This window comes from Artibeus jamaicensis, unplaced genomic scaffold, assembly GCF_021234435.1.
Source record: "Artibeus jamaicensis isolate MK-2021 breed Jamaican fruit bat unplaced genomic scaffold, CSHL_Jam_final contig_332, whole genome shotgun sequence".
Taxonomy (NCBI): domain Eukaryota; kingdom Metazoa; phylum Chordata; class Mammalia; order Chiroptera; family Phyllostomidae; genus Artibeus; species Artibeus jamaicensis.
In genome coordinates, this window is record NW_026521788.1 from 40,020,753 (window position 1) to 40,029,275 (window position 8,523).

The following is an 8,523-nucleotide window of genomic DNA, read 5'->3' on the forward strand; positions in this document are numbered from 1 at the left end:
CGCACGTGCATCCCGGAGAGTTACCTTTGGGAGCTCGCAGGTGTCCTCTCCAGTCCTTGCAGCAGCTCAGCCCCTTGGCAGCTGCGCCGCCAGCTGCCGGCACCGCGGGCTGCACCCCGGGGCTGTGCGTCCGAAATCGCCCGCGGGCGGTACGCTAGAAGGGCTTTCCCGTAGAACCACAACCCTGGCAACCCTGGCCCTCACGCTCCGTTCGGGCCCCAAGCAGCAGGCATCCCGGCTCCGAGCAGACCCTGCTAATCAACAGGAGAACGTGCTAATCGCGCTGGCCGACCGCCTGCCGCTTTTATCTCCGCGCGCTGGAGCGGCCCTGCTCTGCTCTTTGCCCTCCCGCGAGCCCTCCCCGCGACCCGTTACTCTCCTGAGGTGCAGAGCTGCGCGCTCCCGAGGGAAAGCCAGGGGGCGCTGTGCGAGCAGACGCGGCCTCCTTTCCCTCCTTCGCCCTGGAAGAGCCAGCGAGGGGGTGGGGGCGACACTGACCTGACCAATGTGCTCAGACAGGAAAGAAAGGTGTCCCCGCTTGTCTTGGGCACCTCCAGGTCCCCATTCTCTGACCTCAAGGGTGGTTTATTGGGCGTGTACCAAGACCACCCTCGCTCTTGTTTTCTCAGCTCACCATCACACTACAGAAAAAAGAGAGTGTATGCCCAGGCAATCCCCATCTTGGTTGTGTGACTTCGGGCAAGTCACTTCCCTTCTGAGGCTGTTTCTTCTCCTGGAAATTGAGGGGAACAACACCGTTTTAGATGTCGTTTACCACAAGTTAAAGGTTTGATGGTATCAAGTTATTTAAACACTTTCTGCTTAGTTTCCTCAGCTATAAAAAGGAGAGGATCGTAGAACTGCTTCATTGGTATCCTTCTGAGGATTGATTACCTGAGACTGAGGAGTATACAGCTGACCCTTGAGATGCATGGGTCCACTTATAGCTGGATTTTTTTCAATAAATAGGTATTGTATTGTGAATGTATTTTCTCTTCCTCGTGATTTTATTAGTAACATTTTACTAATGTTACTAATAGCTTACTTTAATGTAAGAATACATAAGTATGTAATATAATACAAAATATGTGTTAATCCACAGTTTAATGTTATCAGTAAGGCTTCCTATCAACAATAGACTTTGTAATTATGTTTTGGGTGTGTAAAAAAGTTATAGATGATGCCCTGGCTGGCGTAGCTCAGTGGATTGAGTGCGGGCCTGCGAACCAGAGTATCGCGGTTTGATTCCCAGTCAGGGCACATGCCTGGGTTGCAGGCCAGTTCCCAGCAGGGGACAAATGAGAGGCAACCATACATTGATATTTCTCTCCCACTCTTTCTCCTTCCCTTCCCCCTCTCTCAAAAAAATAAATAAATAAAATATTTTTTAAAAAAAGTTATAGATGGGTTTTAAACTGGGAGGAGTAGGTGCCCCCTAACCCTCACATTGTTCAAGTTTTACATATATAAAATACACACACCCATATAACACTTAGAACATAACTGGCATGTTGCTCAGTAAATGTAAACTATCATCATGATCAGGTGCTTCTGAGGACTTGAACAAACAGGTACTTTTGTCACAAAGATGTTTTTGGTGCAATCACTTTGGAAGGTGACACACGAGCTGCTTACTGAAACTAAAAATACTAATATCCTGGGACCAAGCAATTTCATTTATTACTATGTACCCCACAGAAATGTTTGCCCACATGCTCAGGAAAACATGTGTAAGGCTATTCATAAGTAAAGGAATTATAAAATATACTGGTGTTTTCAGAAAACTACTATCTCACAGGAGGGAGCTGGAACTGAATATTTGAGATCTGTTGATTCACAGCATTTATGCAAAGCATACACCCACCAAATCTCCCTCTGGTCTTCACCTGTGCTGAACACTGCTCTAGGCACCAGGGCCTAGAAGATACATGGGAGGAAAACAGGAGACCAAGAGTGGTTCCCTCTGGGTAGAGGTGGCTGAGTGACAAGAATAGATTGAAGATGAGTGTAAAGAGACTTTATGTTCTTATAGTGGTCTAACTTCTTAAAGGGGAGGTATATTTACATAGTATTGTATTAATTAAACAGTCAAGTGAGAGAAAGTAGAAGTGTCTAGCACAGAGCAGAGTTCTTAATACCAGGTTCTTTCTCACTCCTATTTCCTGGGATCTCTTCCTGCCCCTTAAACAGGGCTGTGATCAACCTTTGTTGCCTTTTCGGCTTAACTGGGATTTTCCCCTTTCTCCCCCCCCCCCCCGCCCGACCCCCCCCCATTTTGGGTGGTGGTGGAGAGGGAGAAAATGGGGAGGGGAGAGCAGAGGCAAGGCCAGGCCAGAGGCAGAGGCTGCCTGTGGACAGGAAGGGGAGGAAGGAATGACTTTGAGCAGGGAAGAGGTTTTCCCAGGAGTTAAGTCATATTCAAAGAGAGATTAACAACAGTGGGGTTGATTCCTGTCTCCCTGTCCCTTAACTTTCAAGAAAGACAAGGGTGAGGCTTCTTTAGGGAGAGAAGAGGGCCGTCCTACACTATATCTGGAAAGAAATATGTTTTGATTCATGACTTGTAGGCCGGGGGTTACAAAGAGGGAGTAACTGACTAAAAACAGAGAGACCTGACTTCTGGTTGCTGCCAAGTTATTTTAAACAGTTTTAGCACCAGGCAAGATGTCTTAGTCACGGGCTTAATGAGGCCTCGAGAATTCTTAGCTAGAGCCTGCATTCAGGGAGAGCATGTGAGGAGGCACCCCCCCCCAGTGATTGTCCAACAGCCAAGCCGTACTTTGGAAAGGAAGATTTAAAAGAAAACGTCACAGTGGCCACTGTTGGCTGTTGTTTATCTTCCTAAAAGGAAATGTAGCAAAGCGGGATCATTTCAAATGAGCCTATTATAGAGGGTTAGCATCTTCACTGAACTGTTCAAATTTATTTTGGGATACTCAGCTTTTCAAAGTGGCTTTAAATAAATATCAACTCCCAGGGCAGTTTAGGGTTAGAAAGCAAGGCAAGTGCTTCTATTATTATTGCTTTTTATCACACAGTTTAATTCCTGATTATACACTGTCTTCTCATTGTTTTCTAGTTGTGTGTCTGTCTGTTCCTCAAGAAGGAAGGAAAATAACATTCACTATATGCTTCCCATTAGGCAATTCATAAATGCTGTTTATCTCAGTTAACCACAGGACAAACCCATAAGGCAGACGGCCATTAGATTTATAGAGGAAGAAACTAAAGTTCAGGGAGGTGAAGAGACTTTCCCAAGATGAATGAAGTGGTAACTGGCAGAGCCAAGATAGAGAGAGTTGATGGATAGCATTTCTCCAATTAGGTGTAGTAATAGGCTGCAATTGGAAAAGCCCCTACTGAACATGGAATTCACCTGAAAAATCCAAACTCTGAACATAGCCATGCCCCCTGCATTGATCATAACTCAAAACCATCTTGAATTGAACCAACATGTCAGCATCAGTCAGTGCTGCAAGTCTCTGGCTGCGCTGAGGCCACCCAATTCCAGAAGAGTGACCAAGGGAGATGGGGGCCTATGAGACATCTTCCTGAGCTGGAAGGCTGACATCCTGGAGACCACAGGAAAGCAGAGCCAGAACTAGTGGGGGTGGGTATCCTGTGAGTGGAATGGGCTCCAGGAGGAGGGGCAAATGCCAGCTTTGGAAGATGAAGGCTGTGTGGAAACTACCTCCTGCTGCTTGATCCCATTTCTCTGAGAGACCCCAAGTTTGGTGGTAAGGATATGGGGTTGTTTCTAGAGAGGGCACCATTATTGCTGGGACCCTGGCCCTTCCCATATGCCTAAGACATTTGAGGTGTTTGCTTAGGAGATTTAGGGATGTGGCCTTGATACCCCTCTGTAGGAGTCCAGTTGCTCCTTCTCAGACATACCTAAGGTACCTTCATGGCATCATCTCAGGGTGGGAGCTCAACCCTGGGAAGCTCCAGGGAGGGTAGAAATGGGGGAAGGCATAGCATCTTAGTCGCAGCTGTAGCTTTGGAGGGATATGATGATCATCCATTCTTTCTTTTATTCATCTGTATACCACACAATGACTGAACACCGGAGAAAGCCCAGGGCCTGAGCTCTGAGAAGGCCTGGAGGGCACCCTGGGATCTCCAGAGACAGTGACCCACTGACAGAGGAGAGATCTTGGAGGTGGAGTTGAGATGGAGATTGAGAGTCTAGCACCAAAAGACAATCCCGTGTGGCATGTACACATGTGGATGTGCATAGAAATGATCCTCCAATGGGCATTATTATGTTTAGGAACTTGATTTAGGGATAGGGAAGAACACCAGGCATTTAGGGTGGGGGACATGATGCTACCTGTGATTCTGACTGGTCAGCCTGGCAGGAGAGTGAAGTGGGGACAGGAAGGGGGCCACGAGGACAGAGAGAAAGCTAAGAAACAAAAGGCATAAGCCAGGTGAGAGATGTCCCCCCACCACACTAGATCAGAGGAGATCATGACTCAGCCCAACAGAGGAGGTGGAGCTGTGTGCTAGCAGGGTTGTCCCCAGTGACTCCATTCCCCAGTTCTCATATCCCATGTGGTTCTGTCTCCTTGAATCTGGGCTGCCCCATGACTGGCTGTAACCAATAGAAGGTGATAGAAGTGGCGCTGGCCAGTCTGGGCCCATGTGCCAGGGAAGGCTGACAGCTTCTGCTTTTATCTTCCATGCAAAGCCGTTGCCTTGTGAGCAGTGTAACTATTCTTAGACTATGTGCCCTGAGCAGCCCAACCTAGCAATATGGAGAGGCAGTGTGGGAAACTTGAGGTCCAGAGCTAGCTAGCAAGTGCTTCTTCCAGTCACGTGACTGAAGCCACCCAGGGAATCAATCTTCCAGCTGACACATGTAGAGCAGAACCAAGCTGTCCCTGACAAGCCCTACCCATGTGACAGAACAATGAGAAAATGAAATGTTTAAATCGCAAAGCTTTGGGGTGGTTTGTTGTACAGTAAGGACAACAGAAACATGGCAGGTAATACATAATCTAATAGCTAACTCTGCCTGGTGCTGATGGTGTGCCAGCTAAGAGCTTGACATCCCATTAGAATTGAAAGCACCCCTATGTATTCAGTAACATTATTATTTCCACTTTAAAGAGGGATACTGAACCACAGAGAGGTAAAGTAATTTGTACAAGGTAACATGGCTAATTAATGTGGCTGAGCTCAGAGTGGAAACAGGCCATCTTGCTTCACAGCCTGTGAGCTTCACGACTCTGTGGTAGATATTTTGGAGGCAAAAGGGTTAGCAGTTGGTGATGAATTCAATGCCCCATGGGTCTAAGGCATATCTGTAGGTGAGATTTGTGGCAAAAAAAAAAAAACAACCCCTGTGGTATTCTGGATGGAGTCTGGCAGATAGGCCTTGTGAAGTTCATTGCTCTGTTAGCTTTTTATACTGTGTCTGTTTCATGTCAGCCATGGCATCTGGTGAAGGAGGTTCTTGAAGATGGGAGATGAAAGGAGTTTGCTGGACCTTATTATAAGTCTATCTCATGTGGCACTAGTACCTCACAGTGCTGGCTCACAACAGCCCTGTGTTGGTGATATCATCACTCTTGCCACACTTTAAAGTTAAAATATGGATACTCACCCAAGCTGTGGAAGCTCTAAAATTACATAGCTGGTCGGTAAAGTCTGTCTTGAATCTGGGCAGTCTGACCCTGTAGAGCATTTTCCTAATGGCCAGCCTGTTCCCTGCCTCCTGGAAGTGGAGAGTCTCCATCAGGGGCCTGCCTCCCTCTCCCTTATCATTCCTCCCGTCATAGATCTGATCTGTGTCAGGGGCCAAATCCCCGTGTGTGTACACACCACATGATATGCACAGACACACAACATTCTGGGAATGAAAGACTCACATTTTTAAAACATCTTGTTTTTCACAGGAAATCTGAGGTCAAAGGGGCCTAGATCCTCGTATCAAATATTTCTCAAGACCCTTGTATGTAGTCAGGCACTGAAAGGTGAGTTAGTGACAAGTTGGGGCTATGTCCAAAGTCAACTTCAGTTTCCACTCTGAAACAAATAGACCTATAGAAATGATCGATGAAAAAGAGGCCTCCCCAACCATCTCTCAAAATGTCTTGTGCACTTTCACATTGAAGCCTTTGATTGGGGTTTAAGATATCTGATTAAACAGGTTCATTAGTTCCCCTCTCCCCATAATATCCCTGTAAAAACTTGTAGTTGCTACTTTACACATGGTTTGATTTTTTTAATAATTATGTGACTCTGGGAAAGGTATAATCTGAAACAAACCCATATCACTTGTGCTAAAAGGGGCTATGGATCTCATAAGAACTTTTTCTTTTCTCTTAATGAGACTTAGAGAAGTCTCATTTCCCTTTTTCTGGCTACCAGGAAGCTCAGAAAAATTTAAAGTTTGGTTTTGGCAAGTGTAAAGCCCTGAAGTAGACCTTTATATTTGTGCTGCTTTGCTTCTAATTTTCTTTCTCTCCCCTTTTATTTGCATTGTCTCAGGTCCTTGGTAACCCGATAGAAATATATTGCGTTATTCTATTTCATTCTAAATGTCCTCATTAGAAGCCATTTTCAAATACTTTGTGAGTAACACAAGAATATAAGTAAATAAAGTGAATGTAATACATTCTATTTTAAGCAGGGGTTAGTAACTTTTCTGTTTCTAGCTATGTTTCTAAATAAACATATTTAAGCTTTGTGTGCCATACAGATAACTCCCTAACTTAGCGTCTACTGTGAAATTAGCCTCAGACAGTAAATAAGACAATGGGTCTGGCTGTATTTCAATAACATTTCTTAGCTGACCAGTATGGCTCAGTGGGTTAAGCATCATTCTACAAAGCAGATCACTAGTCAATTCCCAGTAAGGGCACATTGGGTTGCAGGCCAGGTCCCTTGTTTGAGAGCATGAGAGGAGCAACCAACTGATGTTTCTATAACACATTGATGTTTCTCTCCTTCTCTTTCCCCTCTTCCCCTCTCTCTAATTAAATAAAATCTTTAAAAAATCTCCCAAAGCAGGTAGTAAGCCAGATTTGGCTTGTGGGCTACTTGGTTGTGACCCTCTGTTTTAGAAGGGTGTAGAGCATTTGGAAGGTATTGGCTGAGAAAAAAAATGATTCCCATCTTTAGGGATTCTTAGTTTCTACTTTTGGGTGACAGAATGGGAAGGACAGCTACGCAAGCAGTCTGGACAGTTGGCTCTAGAAGGGAGAAAGCAGTGCTGGAGGGACAGTCCTGGACAGAGCAGGATCTGTGGTCCGCCAGTGAGGCGCATTCTCCTTGTACTAGCCATGATACTCCTCAAGGAAGGGATATTGGGCCCCAGAGGTGCAAGGCCAGCCAGGTTCCCTAGCTCCGGCCAAAATGGGCCTCCAGCTGCCGTGGATGTTCATGGAAGAATGTGTCTGTAACTCCAAATTCCCACAGAGAAAGACAAGGAAATCATTGGGGAGGAATTTCTGGGCCACATTTTTCTTGCTGTTCGCCTGGCCTAGGGCCATTGAACTTAGCTAAACTGCCCCAGAAGGAGATTTTACAAAGCCATTGTCTTTCCCAAGTGCCCCTCTCTGCCCCCACCTGCTTTTTTGCCTGTCTTTCTTTCCTCTCTCAGTCTCAGGAGAAATGCAACCTGGGAAAGAGCAGAGCCACAGCTATGTCACAGGACTTTGCTCCCTGCCCAACAAGGCTGACACAGCTGAGGCAGCAGCTCTGAAGGGAGGTGGAAAGGGCGCCCCCAGTGGCTATGAAGTGGCATCGGGCTTTCCATCAACTATTGGGGCAGGAGGGCAATTGCGGACAGAGTCACCAAGCAGGAAACTTGCTTCTGTGATAAGAGCAACACATAACTGACACCTACTATTTACCAAGCACTACTTCTGAAACTTTCTACATATAGTGACTCATTAATTTCCCAGAACCCTATTACAATCCTTATTGGGAAAAGGCAGCATGAAGCTGTTAAGTGACTTTCCTGGGGTCTCACAACTAGAAGTAGAAAATACAGGGTTTGAACTGAGGTGTCTGTCTGTAGTGTGACTCTTACCTCTCACTATCCAGTATGTGTGATCCTCACAGGTCAGTGATCCCTTACAAATATTTGTCCCATGGGTATATCAGCAGTTTTTGCAAATTCAGCATTTGCATAGTTAGGACCTACACACCTTTGAAGGTTCCCAGCATCCTCATGAACCATAGAAGACAAGACCCTCTACCATGAGAGAAGGCCCACCTAGTGTCCTGGTCACTCGGCTGAGGCTCAGGACTGTGAACTGGGGATTAACCAGTCCTCCTTGCTGTTTACCATTGTTACCTCAGCTGCTGACAGAGCAGGGATCTCAGTTACCCAGTGAGTCTTTGAGTGTTTGCAATCTGCCAGCCCCAGGTTTGGTGGTGTACATACATACACTTACATACATTGTATGTCACAGACACCACAACCTAAGACTGAGCCACAGACCAACATCCCATAGCATAGATAGGGACACACATACATTAATCAGTTAATTAATGCTTGCTGCTGTA

General features: G+C 46.0%; 1 protein-coding gene across 3 annotated transcripts in view; it reads right to left on the minus strand.

The window, feature by feature from the left end:
* Window positions 1–634, minus strand: part of LOC119046862 (rho GTPase-activating protein 22-like) — an 86,341-nt gene extending 85,707 nt beyond the window's left edge. For 2 of the 3 annotated variants that reach the window (XM_053664052.1, XM_037142132.2), the window contains exon 1: window positions 25–362. The gene's annotated coding sequence lies outside the window, so the exon portion shown is untranslated. Of the gene's footprint in view, window positions 1–24; window positions 363–498 lie in introns of those variants that run through there. The other variant, XM_053664051.1, reaches the window with a different exon arrangement.
* Window positions 635–8,523: the final 7,889 nt, after the last annotated feature.